At 39.0% G+C, this 17909-nt stretch overlaps 1 protein-coding gene across 4 annotated transcripts in view; it reads right to left on the bottom strand.

The window, feature by feature from the left end:
- Positions 1 to 17909, bottom strand: part of BEND6 (BEN domain containing 6) — a 64146-nt gene extending 46237 nt beyond the window's left edge. For all 4 annotated transcript variants that reach the window (XR_002482541.1, XM_008068114.2, XM_008068115.2 and 1 more), the window contains exon 1: positions 17861 to 17909. The gene's annotated coding sequence lies outside the window, so the exon portion shown is untranslated. The remainder of the gene's footprint in view (positions 1 to 17860) is intronic.

Raw genomic sequence — 17909 nt, 5'->3', positions numbered from 1 at the left:
GTGAATATATTATAAAAATACTGAATTGTACATTTTAAATGTATAAATTGCATGGTATGTGAATTATATTTCAGTAAAGCTTTTTAAAAAATACACCCAATAGTTTCAAATATTTTCTGAAAAGAATCTGCTGATGAATAATAAAGTAAATAACCATAGGTCTTAAAAAACTTACATTTTCATAAGCTCTGTAAATTTATCTAACTAAGCCTTTTTCTGCTCTACACATATTTTTAACCACCATCAGTTGTAACACATCTTAGTAGATCCCACTTCAGTTTGTACTAAATTAGTGTTTCCCAATTTCTTTGAAAATATTCTTACCCACAGTTTATTTCATAAAGACTACTTATAGAGGCTAATTAGTCACTCTAAACTCAGTACTTGTTCTTCAAATAAGAAAAAAGAGAAGTAACCTCTGTTGATTCATCAAGAACCAAGAAAAACTTACAGTCACTTGCCTTGTTCTCTTTTTTTTTTTTTTTGAGTCAGAGTCTCACTCCATCACCCAGGCTGGAGTGCAGTGGCACACTCACAGCCACCCCAGCATCGACCTGCTGGGCTCAGGTGATCCTTCCACCTTACTTTTCCAATAGCTGGAACTACAGGCACGTGATACCACACCTGGCTAATTTTTGATTCATTGCAGAGATGAGTCTCACCAAGTTGCTCAGGCTGTTCTTGAACCCTTGGGCTCAGGTAATCCCCTCACCTTAGCCTCCCAAAGTGCTGGGATTACAGGCTTGAGCCACTGAGCCCAGCTACCTTGTTCTTAAATTGATTACAGTGCTGCTTCCATTGTTCCCAATTCTTTGAGCAACTGTTTTGAAGGCTATAGTCTTAAGCTATTGCATTCAAGTATGATTTAATTAACTCATGATCAGTAAATGGCTTTCCTTGCTTGGCTAACAACTGAGCCACTAAGAAACTTATTTTGGTTTTAGACTCACTTTCATTTTTTGAAGAAATTCTGTTGTGTGAAATATGAGGTACTTCATTTTGAATTTTCTAATTTTTCTTATTGTTACTTTCCTGTGAGTTGGAAATACTGCAATGACTGCTTAGTCTGCTAATACTGCTATGTATCATATTCTCTTAGCACAACTATAGTGTCACTGTACAATTAATACAATACATTGCCACCTAATTTGATAACAAAACAACCCACATTCCACTCTGTTTTGATGGCACTAAGTCTAGTTTTGCCTTTTTTTCTTCTTTGGCATGATTGATAATAAAAAAAAAAAAAAGTCATAGTATGACACTCAAAATGCTTTCAAATTACTAGAGCCACATCACTGTGATTTGTGCACTGAGCAGCACTACAAAGAAATAAGGTTGCCCCATATGGTCTCTGTCACTACATAACTCTGCTCTCATAGTATCAAAGCAGCTATAGGCAGTACATAAACACATTAAGTATGGCCATGTCCCAATTAAGCTTTGTTTATGAACACTGATGCTTCAATTTAATATATCATAAAGTGTTATTCTTATACTGATTTTTAAAAAATGATTTAAAACTGTTAAAAACATTCTTAGCTTACAGGTTGTATGAAAACAGATGGCAGGCAGATAAACTAGGATTTGCCAAACCCTGACCTACAGGTCTAGTTATCATGTTTAAAAGGAGTTTAGATTGAATAACCTGCCTTCTTTATTTCATCTTTATTTACTTTTCCTGGTAGGCATGCCATTTGCTTTAATTCCTTCTTCTCCAGTGCCTTACTTTATTGTATATATTACTTACAAATTTAAACAATACAGTAGTTCCTCTGCTTCCCCAGTTTTGCTTTCCTTAGTTTCAGCTATTTGCAGTCAACTGCAGTCTGAAAACATTAAGTGGAAAATTCCAGAAATAAATAGTTTATAAGTTTTAAATTGCATGCCATTTTGAGAAGTGTGACAAAATTTTGTGCTATCCTGCTTGCCCTGGATATGAATTATCCCTTTGTCTAGCATATCCACACTGTATATATCATTTCATTTCATCGCAAGAAGGGTGGGTATAGTACAATAAGATATTCTGTCCAGGCGTGGTGGCTCAAGCCTATAATCCCAGCACTTTGGGAGGCCGAAGCAGGATGATTGTTTGAGCCCAGGAGCTTAAGACCATTTTGGACAACATGTAGAGACCTCATCTGTATAAAAAAAAAAAAATCAAAAAATTAGCTGGGCATGGTGGTACATGCCTGTATTCTCAGCTGCGTGGGAGGCTAATGATTGCTTGAGCCCATGAGGTAGAGGCTGTGGTGAGCTACGATCATGCCACTGCACTCTAGCCAGGGTGATAGAGTGAGACTTCGACTCAAACAAAATAACACAAAAATGATATTCTGAGAGAGAGAGAGAGAGACCTCATTTATATAACTTTTATTTTATTATAGCATATTGCTATAATCATTGCATTTTATTTGTTATTGTTGTTAATCTCTTACTGTGCCTAATTTATAAAGTTCAATTTATAAATTGAACGTTAACATAGGTATGAAAGTATAGAAAGAACATAGTATATATCTAGCGTTTGGTACTATTCACAGTTTCAGGCATTCACTGGGGGTCTTGGGATGCATCCTTTGCTGAAAAAAAGGAGACTATCATACTTGAGACACAATCTATACAGCCTTTAGCTTCCTAAAGCAGAATTATTATTATTTGATAAAACCGAATTTTTCCAGAATTAACTGATTAATTAAGTACAATATAGTGATGGTGACAGATGCCAGAATCCTAGTTCATTGGGGTTGGTGATAATTGTGGAGATCCATTTTCTCTACAATTAAAAGATAAGACTGCTTTCAGGGAGGGTTCTCTCAGCCTATATCCCACTATCTCCCTTTTGTTTTTATGTTTTGTCCAATGTATCACCACATTTTAGTAAATCTAAGGAAGTAAAGGACAGCCCTTCTGATTGTTATTTTTCCTTTGTTCATACAGTAGATCAATACTCCACCAGAAAATCAATTTTAACTATAAAACTGTTTGGTAACCCCCAAGTCTTTTGTATGATTTCTTCTCTTCTCAACCACAGAAGTTTCCCTATTCAGAAGAAATAAAATATTCTTTCTAAGAATTGGTTATGTCCCCTACAAATTCATATGTTGAAGCCTTATCCCCCAGTGTGACTGGTCTTGGAAACAGAAGCTTTAGGAGGTAATTAAGGTTATGTGGTTGTAAGTATGGGGCCCTAATGTGACAGGATTAGTGGTCTTTGAAGAAGAGGAAGAGGAAGAGAGACATCTTTCTTTTTCTCCTTCTCTGCCATGGAGAAATCAAAAACCTTGTGAACTGTTGGTGGGAATGTAAAATGGTGTAGCCACTGGTGGAAAACAGTATGGTGGTTCCCCCAAAATAAAAATAAAATTACCATATGATCCAGCAATCCCACTTGTGGGTATATACTCAAAAGATTTGAAAGCAGGGTCTTGAAGAGATACTTGGACACCCATGTGAGGGCACTGTGAGAAGGCTGCTATCTACAGGCCAGGAAAAAAGCCTTCACAAGAAACAGAACCCTGTTGGGTCTGGATCTTGGACTTTGTGGCCTTTAGAACTGTGAAAAATAAAATTTTTGTTGTATAAGGCTCATAGTTTATAGTATTTATTATGGCAGCCCAAGCTTACTAATTCACTTCTATTACAAAATGGAATGTCAGTTTAGTACTTAAGTGCTTACATTTACACTTAAGTGCTTATAGTACTACAGAAAGTGACACAATTGAGAACTCTATCTTCTCTTTTTATTTAAAAAGCAGCAATGTTCATTATAAAAGTAAAATATCACGCACAGTGTATGAAATAAAAAAGTATAAAAGTATTCCTTTCAATCCTTTTCTTTTAAAATACACAGTTTCAGTAGTTACATCTTGTTGCTTTAAACTTTTTTGTTCATGCTAAGAACTAAACTTGCAAAACCATTAAAGACAAATTTTTCATTAAATTCTTATAAGAAAACATAGGGCAAAGCTTCATGCCATTGGATTTGTCAAAGATTTCTTGGCTATGGTACCAAAAGGCCCAGGCAATATAATAATAAAACAAGAATACTGAACTTAAATTTTAAAAATTTAAATGAAAATTAAAGTTTTGTATATCAAAATTTACTATTAACAGAGTAAAAAAGGCAACCTATAGAATGCAAAAAAATTTTTAGATTATGTATTTGATAGGGAATTAACATCCAGATTGTATAGAACTCCTAAAACTTAACAAAAAAACACAACACAATTCAAAAATGGGCAAATGACTTACAAAAACTTTTTTTTCCCATACATGATATATAAATGGCTAACATCACATAAAAAGATGCTCAACATCACCAATCATTAGGAAAATGCAAATCAAAACCACAAGGAGAAAGAACTTCACGGCCATCAGGATGGCTATTAACACAAAAGCAAAATCACAACTGTTGGTGAGACAATGGAGAAATTAAAAACCCTGTGAACAGTTGACAGGAATGCAAAATGGTGCAGCCATTGGTGAAAAACAGTATGGAGGTTCACCCAAAATAAAAAGAAAATTACTATACGATCCAGCAATGCCACTTCTGGGTATACACTCAAAGATTTGAAAGCAGGGTCTTGAAGAGATACTTGGGCACCCATGTTCACAGCAGCATTATTCACAATAGCTAAAAAGGGGAAGCAACCCAAGTGTCCATTGACAAATGAATAAATAAGCAAAATGGGGTATATACATATAAAGTAACATTATTCAGCCTTATAAGGGAAGGAAATTTTGACACATGCTATAACATGGATGAACCTTGAGGATATATGTTGAGTAAACAAGTTGTTCCAAAAATACAAATACTATATGAAGTACTGAGAGACCTTATATGAGGTATCTAGAACAGTCAAATTCATAGTGACAGAAAGTAGGTGGTGGCTGCCAGGGGTTGGGGAGAAGGGAGAATGGGGAGTTATTGTTTAATGAATACAGTTACTTAGGATGTCTACTTTTCAGTAGATTTCAGGTCAATATTTTTGAAACATCCACAAATGGATAATTCAATGTTTATGTTACCTGCCAATTAGAAAATTCAGAAGACATATTATGAATATGACTATATATTTACACTACTAGTTTCTGATGGTTTAAAAAATTTATTAAGTTACTATCTGCCCCCTATTTATTTATTGAAAGAAAACATTTCATTAATTACCAGATAGTCGCAGGAAATGAGATGAAATATAACCACAGCTAACACTTAAGATATGTTGTTAGAGGAATAATATAAGCCAATGGTTTTCAATCTCTATTTTTGTCTGCAGCTCACAGTAAAAAATACATTTTGATCTGGAAAACATTCATATACATACACACAGAGACAGACATAACTAAAACAAAATCCAGGAAACATATTTACCCTTACTACATGCAATGCACTCTTTCAATTTCTATGCTATCTACTCTATTTAATTTTTGTTTTTTGAGTTGGAGTCTCACTCTGTCACCCAGGCTGGAGTGCAGTGGCACACTCATGGCCACCCCAGCGTCGACTTCCTGGGCTCCAGGAGTCCTTCCGCCTCAGCCTTCCAAGTAGCCGGAACTATAACTAATTTCTGATTTATTGTGGAGACAAGGTCTCACCAAGTTTTACTGCCTGGGCTGGTCTCGAATCCGTGGGCTCAGGCAAGCTACTCACCCTGGCCTCCCAAAGTGCTGGGATTACGGGCTGAGCCACTGAGCCCGGCCTTCATTTTTTAAAGTGCTGGTCATAGCGCATTAAACTGATTTCATAACCCATTAATGTATTATAGCCCACATCTTGAAAAACAATGTCCTAAGCAATATCCATATTATGAAGATCACAGTATCTAAAAAATAAGACACAGAAAAAGGGGAGCTTTGTAGCTTATGAAAGCAAATGAATTAAAATAGAAAAATTATCAATGCATTTATGTTTTACTTTAACAAATCAATGACACAACTAATGTAGGAATTCAAAAGCCTCTTCTGAAATTCTAAGAAACAAAAGTCACCAAACTTAAGGAAACAAAATGAATATCAAAATGTAATTCAGGTGTCTCATCTGCCTTTGTATTTAAATATAAATTCTCTGATAAATTCAGTAACAATTTTGAAAGACAAGTGCAGTACTGTAATAAAGCATAAGCATAAGTATGCTTTCATATGTTTCAAAAGTTTTGGATTGCTTTCTATACATATAAATTATGGGATGTATAAAAACAAAAGACCCCTCAATGTACTCAGGTCAGGATAGGAACTGAAGACTTCCCTCTAAATGAATCTCAACATGCTAGGAAACTAATGCCAATGTAATTCTACATATCCAGTGGCTGCATAATGATCTCAGAGAAATATGCTACTAGTTTCAGCCCAGTCACTTAGCAAGGTGGGGCATGGGGGAGAGAGATGCTCATATTATTTGTTTTTAGTTATATATGTTCTAGAGGAATCAAGATCACAATGGCCTTAAATAATTGAGAGTGCTCTGAGCACTTTTACTGCACTCCCCTGAGCAAAACAAATACATGGTTGCCCTTCTCATCAAAGTGTTCTTGACTTCTGGCGGGAAATTTCTAGGTTTTTCTAATGTCCATTAGCAAACATTTCAATGTACTCTTTTTACTTCCTTCATTTTCACATGACATCAGCCATCTTCAATTTCCAAGTTGTTCTGGCAATACTTTGATTAAAAATAAAGGTCAATATACTTTGAGATGGTTCAACAATGCTGCCAAATTATGACAGCATTACTTAGATTTGATGGGAGTCCAAGAAACATTAAGTATGCTTGATAGGCTAGACCTGAATCATTTTAAACTTTCCATGATGAGAAAGGAAGAAAAGAAACATTCTTATTTGGTGAGTTTATAGATTTCCTTTTACTGAATGAATAGACAGTGATATCATGCATTGTCATGTAACCATTATCCAGGAAAGAATTAATTTAGCTCCTTGTACTGTCCTGTATATGACATACGCACATCTTTCCAATCCCCTCTCTTTCACTTACTACAAATAAAAACATAGCTAACATTTACTGAATATTTAATATATATAAGGTACTATTCTATGCATTTAACCTGCACTAACTCATTTAATCCTCACAGACATACTCTCGGGTAGGTACAAGTATTCACACTTTACAGATGAGGGAACTGAGGTCCCCAGTGGATCCTGGAAAGCATTCCCAGTTGATAACCCACAGGCAGGCTATCAAGGACTCAAGAAAAAACTTAGAAACGATCATCCAGTCAGCTTTGCAAAAAGTTGTCAATTCCAATAACTGGTTTTGCTTTTTTCATTTGACTAAGTCTCTTACAGTGCCCTCCTTTCCTAAGTGTCTGCCCTGTAATACCATTCCTTCAGAAACTATAGTCTTGACCTGATCATTGAGTGTTTCTTAGGATTTTAGTCCTGCTTAGACACCAGTGCTAGAAAGACTTTCTTTGTCTCTCCAGATCTTGTCTCTATTCTACTCTTTATGTCTGTAGGTTGATCTGTTTGGGCTCTCTTGCCTTCTTTCCTGCTGAGTTCAGTCATTGAGTTCCAGGCAGGAGATCAGAGAGAGAGAGAGGACACTGAGTCAGGAGAATTTATCCTCTATGTTCCCTTCCTGTGGGGTCACCTCATTTCACAGTAGGCCTGTCTATGTGTTCTTCTGCTCTTTGTTTGCAAAAACCATATTTTCTTTCTTCATTTGGTCCGGGGTTGATAACATTTTTACTATGACTGGCCCCAAGGTGTAGCATAATCCCTCGTGGTTTCCCTATAGCCAGTCAATACTTTCTTAAATAATCCCTTTGTTAAAGCCATCTCAAATCATCCTAATTTTAGTGGGCCATCTGTTTCTTGTCAGAACCCTGGCTGATACAACCTCAAACCTCCTGACTGCCTGGGTGTCTATTTATTTCCAGCCAGAAGATTCTGTCTGCTGCCTGCACTTCCACCTGTTATCTCCCTATGGACATCTGATACTGACAACATATGTTGACCTACACTATTTGTTTACTGGAGCATTACCATTCTATTGGATAAGGCTGGTATTTCTGATTTCCAAGTTGACATGATCCATCCTACCACTGACTAAGCTCTACTTCTAGCGGTGATGGGGTTCAAAGAAAAGGGGGGAAATCCCTATTTTTTGCTCTTCTTTTCATGCATAAACGCTCAGCTTTCTATCTTTGGATCAATACCTCTGGAATTAATGGAACCACTGGCTCCATACCTATTCACTTCACCACCTGAACCAGAGTATCTCCATTGCTTCTGATCTGGCAAAAGAACTAAGTATCAAATGACCCAGCCTTTGTCTTATCTGAAATTAAACAATGTAAGTTATTTTCATTTCAATGTATTTACAAAGAAGACTTTGGCAGAGAGGTAAAAGCACAGAAATCAGAGGCTGAGAACAGTGGAAGATAAACTCACTTATCCTCCTCAATTGTCAATAAAAGACCTGCAGTCATGGGCAGAACGATCTGAAAGCTTGCACAAGAAAGTATATGCAAAACTCAGAGGGACTCTGAAATTTTCCTATGGCTCTAGGGCCTCTGAGCATTTCCTTCTTGGCCATTATTCTGTTACTACCTGTTTCCCTGTGGAGACAAAATGATTCCATCTTGGATGCTAACCCTCCATGTTGACTTTTGATTAGCCCCAGTCCCATCAATGTCCCTGATTTCTACTGTATGTACTGTCCCTAGTGTAAGGACATGTACTTCTGCTTTTAAATCAAAGCAACATTGATGTGACCACATAAATTATAGGTTATGATACATATAGCAATCTTGCCTGTTCTTAAGGGTTGCCTTTAATTGTCTTGCTGAGACATGTATGCCCTTTCCCTATGGTGTATAATCCTTGGGTCTGAGGAGTAACAGAGTGGATGTCTACCTGTCTTGCAGCTGTCCAGTACTACTCTTTTGTCTTTAATTTCCCTCAATAAGTCACCCAAAATCCACAAACTGGATCTGTCTACCTCCTTTTTTGGTTTCTCAGCTCCTCTGGCATTTGGGGGCCATTTTGAATATATGAACATTTCTACCCCCAATAATTATCTGCCTTTCCCTCTCATTTATCAGAAACACAGATGCAGACTTAAGCCCAAAGAAGAGTAAAATCAACCAAAAGTTTTATTTTAGGATAACTGTAAGTCATATAAAATGCCTTCTATTCCATAATTTTTTGATTCATGTAGAACATTTTATTCACCTTGAAAGTTAGAAGCATGATGAGATTATTATGCTTTTTGCTTTAAGTAAATGCATTCTACAACATTAACAACTTTAAACCAATTTTTAAAGTTTGTAAAATGTAATAATTCTGATCCAATCATCAATGCCTATGCATAGAAATCAAGAGTGATTCAACTTTCAAATATTAATTTATCTAATCAATTATAACATGAAAGGACAAGCTAATTTCTCTTTGAAAAATCTATCCCACTATACCCTGTGCTAATATCACATACTAATGAAATAACTGGTCATCATTTACCAATGTCTCCATTAATTTTGTACTTTTATAATCTCAGAAGCTTAGGTATAAACATAATTAATGTGCTGAGTCACATATTTGAGTTAATTTACTTAATAAGCTAACTGTGTGGTCTTGGGGGCAATTCCCTACATCTCTAAGCCTTAGAGTTCTCATTTGTGAAATAAGGATAAGAGTGGAGTACCTACTCATGGTTGCTGTGAGAGTTAAACGCATGTAAAGCATTAAGCAGAGGTCGAGGAGAGCGTGGATACTCAATAAGTGTTAGCTATTGCTACATATAACTAGGTTGTCCACACCAAGGTAGTCGTTGGGTAATGAGGAAGACCAGTGCATGTTGTCCCATTCCTTTTGGGTAAGGGGGGCAGGTGAATAAAGATCATACCAATCAACTTCCAGGGTGCTTCTGGTGCCCGTAATCCAGGCATTATGACCCAGATTTTTAGCAGTTCACCAGATGGCAGACCGCCAGGGAGTCTGGTACATTAACTGCAATCCTGCAATGTCTTCTCAAAGTGGATTCCTGCCTCATTACAAATGGCCATGGAATAAAATCATGCAAAGAACAGTGTCCGCTGGGCCCAGAGGTGTCTGAGGCACTCAGGGAATGGTGCTGATTCAAAGTCTGTTTCCTTGTAGAGTGCACTAATATTATGTTGCCAAACCCTTCACAGCCTAGAGGGTCAGAGTAGAACTTGGAAGAAATAGAACTAGCCAGACTGAGAGATCAGGATACCTCTGGAAACTGGATCTACCCACTGGAGTTAGACAGTCACATAATGAAATAACCATCTTCATACTGTAGCAAAGTGTGGTCATGAAGATGGGACATTGGGACCTAGTATTCTATGGTGGTGGGGAGGGAGCTGAGATCCACAAGTATGGCAATGTGGTGTCTCAGTCTTTTTTGTGCTGCTGCAATAGCAGACCACAGACTAATTTTTTTTTTGAGTTGGAGTTACACTCCGTTGCCCAGGCTGGAGTGCTGTGGCACACTCATGGCCACCCCAGCATTGATCCGCTGGGCTCCGGCAAACCTTCTGTCCTAGACTCCCAAGGAGCCGGAACTACAGGTGCGCGCTGCCACACCCAGCTAATTTTTGGTTTATTGTAGAGACGAGGTCTTGCCAATTTGCCCGGACTGGTCTTGAACCCACGGGCTCAGGCAATTCACTAGCCTCAGCCTCCCGAAGTGCTGGGATTACAGGCTGAGTCACCGAGCCTGGCCCTGAGTAATTTATAATAAACAAAAATGTATTGGTTCACAGTTCTGGAGGCTGGGAAGTCTAATATCAAGGTGCTGATATTTTGTGAGGGCCCTCTTGCTGTGTCATCCTATGGTGGAAGACAAGGGGGGAGGGAGAGAGAGAGAAAGAGAGAGAGAGAGAGAGAGAGAGAGAGAGAGAGAGAGAGAGAGAAAGGGGTTGAACTAGCTCCTTATAGTAAAACCACTCCTAAGACAGCAGCATTAATCCATTCATTAGGGCAGAGCTCTCAAGGCCCAATCACTTCTCAAAGTTCCTACCTCCGAATACTGTCACCATTGTAATAAAATTTCAGTGTGAATTTTGGAGAGGACAAACATTTGAATCAGAGCATTTCACCCCTGCTGAGAAGCTAGAAATGATGAGTAGGTGGAGATGAGCAGTTGGTGAGGATGGGCAGTCTTCTCACCATGAAGTGCAGAATTATCCTGGTGGGACTGAGTGCCCCAGGTACAGACTCTGAAGCAGGATGCTGAATATTGAAAAGCCTTACAAGCTGTGGCTTAGTGCAAGATTTTGGAAGAGGGGTGGCTACATTCACCAGAATGTCTGGGAGTTGTTTCTGGGAGCCTAATGCTAAGTCCTTTGTTCCCTTTTTTAGGTCTTAAGATTATGGACATTTTGCAGACTCTGAATCCAAGATTAGATTTCAAAACCACTGTTGTTGGCTTAGAATGAGCTTATCCATTCAAACATCTAGCTATAAGTTGGGATACTTATTTGGTCTGAAGGAAGCTTGGGAATCCAGGTAGCCCTTCTTTCAATGAGAGACGTCTGTGGAAGTGGTCCTGCATAGTTAACACAGTCTGTTCTTCTCTTAGGGTTAGAACAGACCTTCTAATGGGACGCACAGGGGACGCACTTGTCTCCCTTCCAGTATGTTTAAGGTTGCAAGAAGACAAGCAAACACACCATTTCCACTTAGTCTTAAGGTGGGCAGCATTCACCAGCATTTAGGGGACTTTCCTATACTTTTATAGGTTGTAGTAGAAAGTTTCCTTTGCTCATCCTAAACCAATAGTGCTTGAGATGCTCCTCCCAGTCTCAGGGGTACACAGGTGACACCAACATTGACGGATTGAGAGAACGATCCAATATTGCATTCAGAAACCATAGCGCCTGTGCGGATTTATGTGTTTCTGATGCTTCTCAGTGGAGAAGGGGGAGTAACTCAGTAAGAACTTAATGAAAGTTGCGGATCACATCACTGAGAGAAGACACACATTTTCACAAGTAATTTCAGGTCCTTAGAAACTATCCATGAATTCCAGGTTAAGAGTTTCTACAGTAGAGACAGAACTGGCAAGAACAGGCTTTTTTGGTTTGTGGCTTTCTTCTTTGAAATACAAACTCTACTTGATTCTAATTTAGTGTGTTGGCTGTTTGCTGTCCTGTTTTACTCCATAAAGTATTTGGGGTTAAGAAGACATTTTAAGATGTACTTTTCTTTCTGTTCCTAGATTCATGGAATGTCATTATGTTGAGATAATTTCAATAACACCTGGAACTATGTGGTATTGAAACCTTTTTTTAACTAATCCTCAGTTACGCATCACAATTTTCTGTTCTCCTTGGTACACTGGGTACCAATGCTCTCTTAGTGAATTTATTCTTTCAGGTTATCAGCACATTGACACATTAGCATACAAATCTATTAGCACAAGATATTTAATGCAAATGCCCTAAATGATAAAGAATTATTGTAAGAAGTAGGGGAAATCTAGCTATTTGGTGTTGCTGTAGTTTTATTATTAAGATAATATAAAATGTAATTCATAAATATTAATCAAGATTTTATTTATCTTGTAACATAGTTATCATTCAACTACAAAGCTTCTACCTTCCTTTTTTCTTTCACCTAAAAATTTAGAGATGCTTATAACTGACATAGCAAGACTCATCTTGGATCTACAAGGCAGTACCTTCAGCTTTCAAACGTGCTTTGTAAATTGCCCCTTCTTAGAAATGTGGTAATATTTTACACTGTCTGAATAATAATGAACAATACTGCTCCATGATTTATAACTCTAAGAGCTTTATAATTTGATTTATGAACAGCTCTCAAATTTCCCATTGGCAGTTCATACAACTATGAGTAAATTTTCTGGCCAAATGACTCAGGGTTTTGCTGCATGACTAATCCCACACTCAATGTGGAAACTATAGAAATGAATTCTATTTGCTTGTGGATAATAAATGACTACGTCCCCAAAACTGTCTGCAAAGCATTATAGAGTAAATTAAATTATATTGATGTTTTTAAGCTCCCAACTCAGCTGACTTTTTTGAAAAGTCTGTTAGGCTCACCATAAAAGAACATTTTTCTCCCACAGTATTGTCACAGATTCTGCAGCCTGGTAACCTTTATAACAGCATATCCTAATTAGGTTTTAAAATTACTAAAATGTTAAAAGAACAATCTGGAATGATTCCATTTGCAATATTTTTTATTAGAATGATACTTTTAAATTATCTTAAAAGTTTTTTATGATGGTAAAATAAAGTCCTATTCCAGGGACTATTTGCTGAAAGTAATATTTGATATTACTGTAAATTATAATTATTTTTTCTTAAAAACTCAAATATTAAAAAGACAATAGTAATCCATCCATCCACAGGATGGCTTCCCTGATCCCAGTGACTGGAAATCCCAGCCAAGATTCTTCCAGATGATGTAGCTGCTTCACATTTTAATACTGGCACACTGGCTGAGTGCAGTGGCTCCAGCACTTTGGGAGGCGGAGGCAAGAGGAATGCCTGAGCCCAGGGGTTCGAGACCAGACTGGGCATCTTGGCAAGATCTCATCTCTACAATAAATCAAAAAATTATCCTGGCATGGTGGCGTGTACCTGTAGTCCCAGCTACTTGGAAGGATGAGGCAGAGGGATTGCCTAAGTCCAGCAGGTTGAGGCTTCGGTGGCTGTGAGACTCCAGCCTGGACAACAGTGAAACCCCAACTCAAAAACAAACAAACAAGCAAACAAACAAACAACCACCAAAAACTAGCACATGTAAAATATTTCAACTAGACTAGGCTACCAGGCCAAAATAAATGTGATTTATTTCTAATAATTTATTGCTAGAGCCATTCTTACCTAAACTTTTTTGTTTTTAAGGGAGAAATATTTCAAGGTAATGTCCTTAGATGATTACCAGTTGGGTAATTTACTCACTTCCATAGAGGTTTGTAATATGCATTGAAACCTAGGCTATGTTCCAAGGCATTCTTTATCTTTCCCTAACAGTTATTATTCAAGTCTGAGTGTAAGTAGCCAGGGTTGGTAGGGAAGAGTCCATGGGTAGGGAGGGGCCTTAATTTTAGCTCTGCAGAGATAAAAGCAGCCTGAGAGCAGAAATAACCAGTCTTGGGGGGACTCAAGTTATACTGAAACACATTGCTAAATCACAATCACCAGGAGAACGCCCTTCTCCCCTAGCTTCAATTCTTTCCCTCCCATTGCTGGTTCCCATTGCAGTTCCTCCCAAGTTCTCTAGGAACTTCTTCAAATACCCCTATCCTTACAAAAGAATCATCATCAGCCTTTATTCAGGCTTTAATTGCTTTTCCACTCATTCCCATGTTAAGTTTCTGCAAAGATGGTAGACAACAGCTTTCTCTTCTTTTTATTTTTTTCTTTGAGTCAGGGGCTCCTGAGTAGCTGGGACTTCAGGTGTGTGCCACCATCCCTGGCTAATTTCTCCTCTTTTTCCTCTCTTCCTCTCATTCTCTTTTCAACTCACCCATGCTCATTTTTAGCCTCTCCCATCATGAGGAATCCATTCTCTGGAAGGTTTTCAGAAATCTCCTAGTCACCAGTCCTCACTGAGGTGAGGACTTTCCCCTCCCTAACCTCCCATCTGTGCTTCTCTGTTCTAGTAGGCCAGTAAATTGGGACACTCCCCACTTGGCTCCAACTGTCCCGCCTTTTGCTATCCTCCAGTCCACAAACGGAAGCTGTCTTTAAAGTTCCGATTTCAATTCTCTCTATAGCTCCTCTTCCTTAGCCATTTCCTCTGTTCCCATGATTCTAACTACAACCTGTGCCCATGGCTCCGAATCTGTTTCTGGCTGTGACCTCTCCACCCACATCTCCATAGGCTTGCTGGATATTTTCACTAATGTCCTTCTGACACCTCCAATTCAGTTGGTCTAAAAGGCAGCTTGCCATCTTTCCCCTTCAAAACGATTTCTACACCCTAGCTCAAAACTTGAGTCATCTTCAATTTTTCTCAACTGGTTGCTATGCAGCTTAGGGTGGACACTTCTTCTGTTCCATAAATTAGGAACTTGTGCCACAACGTCTTCCCTCTAGCAAAGTGCTGAGGAAGATGTTTCTGCTGTTGCATTAAAACCTCTTGGTCAAAGCCGGGGAGAACCTGCCAGCTACGAATGGGCAGGGCTGATGTACAAAAGTCCCTTCTCACACATGGGCTGTCTCTTGCTCACTTATGCTGTGTGCCTTGTAGACTGTAAATTGTCAGGCTCTTCTTAGCTCCTGGTCTCTATGCAGGAATTTGTACAGGCTCACTTCCTGCCTACCCTCATTTTAGGGAGGCCAGCTGTAACTGGGTGGGCATGCTGTTAGGGGAAAAGGAATAAGATGTCCCATTCTGGCCTTGAGTTTAAGCCATGTTCTTCAATTTGACTTTACCCTGAATACAATTAATGCAATATCTTAATTTCCTTTTGGTTCCTTGTGTCTATTCCCAATTTCGTTGAGATTCTAAAGGGAAGAAGGGTTGCATGATAGATCACCTTCTACATACCTGATGTCAAACACTCTGAGCTACCTCCCCCAATGCCTTTGTCTTCTCTTGGGTGACAGTGATAACTCCCTGGCACAAAAATGTCAACAAATTATACACACTTTGGTATGATGATTTTTCATTTTTTGGCATGAAAGATTTTGCCCTTGGCCCTCCTTCTCCATCCTTAGCCTCAAACTTTAATTGTTGTGTGACTTTCATACAATGTCAATTATTCTTTTTAAATGAAAACTTAGCAGGAAGAAAAGGTATGAATTCTACTAAATTAACTTCCAAAAGGACTGATTGGCTAATTTAATATTTATTGAATTCCACACTGCATTAGGCACCACATAAACACACAGAAAGAAGCAATTAATAATATACCATTATATTTGGAAAAGGAAATGATAAATTAGCAATAGACAAATCAGAAAATAACAGTGGAACCTAGTATTAAATTCTTTCATGCATTTGGTTTGCTTATTATTAGTATCCTTAAGATAACTAATGCAAAGAGCAGAAAAGTATCTAAAAAGAAATATCGATTGCACAACAGTTAAGTACTTGCCTGCCAATACAGAGATGAATGATGTTCTTGTGTGCACTTGAAACTTATAAATGGCTGCAGTAAGACTCTGAATGATAACAGTTGTGCCAAAGTAATACCTCAGAAACCGTGATTGCTATGTAGTTGCTTTTTATTGTTACAAATGCAATGTTTGGAGCAATCTGGTTACTATGCTGTGTCCGTAGTCTTTGCAATGTTTCTGTTCAAGAATATATGGGCTATTTCAGCTCATTTACAAATTTTAGTCAAAAACACACATAGAGGTTGATCTTCCTAAATCCTATTAGTTATGTCCACCCAATGTGTTTTAAGTTTCCCTACCACGCCATCTTCCTTTCCTGATGTGCCACACATTGCAGGCTCTCAAAATTCTTTTCAATCACCCCTGCATAATGGACAGGATTACAGTTTCTCACTGCAGGGGGCTGCAGTATGAGGAACCCTCTAGCCATATGCGTATGATGCAGTGCTACCTGTCAGCCCCTCTGAATGCCGGGGACCCGTGACACCTGTCCTGGCATAGAGTGCAGCCCACAAGCTGACATTCAAGATTCCCACCTTACACTGTGTCTGCAGCAAGGTCCCTTCCATCCTCAACCCAAAACAACTGAATGAATGATACCCAACATGTCAAGAATTTGAATGTTTATTTTGTTTTGAGAAAATCGACTGTAAATAAGAAAAATGTATCCATTGTTTTCCATGTTTATGAATCTGCCATTAAAAGACTGCATTAAGCAAGTTCTTTTTAGGTTTGTTTTTTTTTTTTAGTACTTAACACATGATATTATGTTACTGGACTTAAGGACATCAATGGTTAAGCTTTTATGCAGAGCTGTACACTTGGTTTTGTATAATTAGAAAACAACACTGACTTTGAGATCCTTACACGCAAATACAACTCAAGTACTTTTTAAAAAGCCAGTTCTTTAACTGCTTTTCAAGATTGTACACATTATTTTTTATGATACGATTTGTTCAGTCTCTTACATATTTCAAAATGAATCTAACTTAGTCGTCATCAGAAACTCCACAAATGCAGTAATGTGTTACCTTGTCACTATAATTGCAGTTTCCTTATTCGAGTAAATGACACAAACAAGAAATCCAGCCCCACACAGGGAACGCCAGCGCTGCCTTGGGGGCAGCAGAACGCGGTACAGCGCTGCCTTGGGGGCAGCAGAACGCGGAACAGCGCTGGCCGCCAAGACGCAAGATGCTGCAGACCGACTGCTGCAGCAGCTGCTTCCCGGCCAGGTGGCCGTGGCCGTGGCCGTGGCCGTGGCCGTCCTCAGAAAGCACACTGCGGCTTTCCTGCCAGGCCTTCTGCAGTGGCACTGCACCAGTGTTAAATGCAACCAACATCAGACCACCGACTACCTTATACTTTTTGCGGGTTATAAGAAATGTGGGGAAGGGACCAAGGGGTGATGGAGAGTGTGCGCGAGGGTGGCACTCCCTAAAGAATTTCTCCCTCATATATTTACAAGGCAGTCCCCAACTCTCCTCATCTGCCAGGTCTCTAAGTCTGAAATCGCCTCTCCCTTCCAATGCACTAAATGAGTCAGGCTTTTACGGTAAACGCGTGGATGGCAAGTGTCCATTTCTCGGCTGCGAAACAGCCCCAAGTTTGGGGGTAGCACGGTCCACGTCTGCAGACCGGAGCGTTCGACCCAGAGCGCTCCTACTTCAGAGAGGTCTGCAGAGGGGTGAGCCTCCCGTTACTGGAGGAACCCGGTTCCCAGGGAGGGCCCTGCCCGGCGTTCGCGCTTCAGCGTGCGAGGAACCCCCCAAGCAATAGCTCACCCGGCCGCATCCTCCAAAGCCCCGACCTCGGGGCGGGGCGCAGGCAGGT

The sequence above is a fragment of the Carlito syrichta genome, unplaced genomic scaffold (genome assembly GCF_000164805.1).
Source record: "Carlito syrichta isolate Samal-C Ts95f unplaced genomic scaffold, Tarsius_syrichta-2.0.1 Scaffold309876, whole genome shotgun sequence".
NCBI classification, from domain to species: Eukaryota; Metazoa; Chordata; class Mammalia; order Primates; family Tarsiidae; genus Carlito; species Carlito syrichta.
The sequence above is the reverse complement of the archived record's forward strand: the minus strand, read 5'-3'. Positions and strand labels throughout refer to the sequence as shown.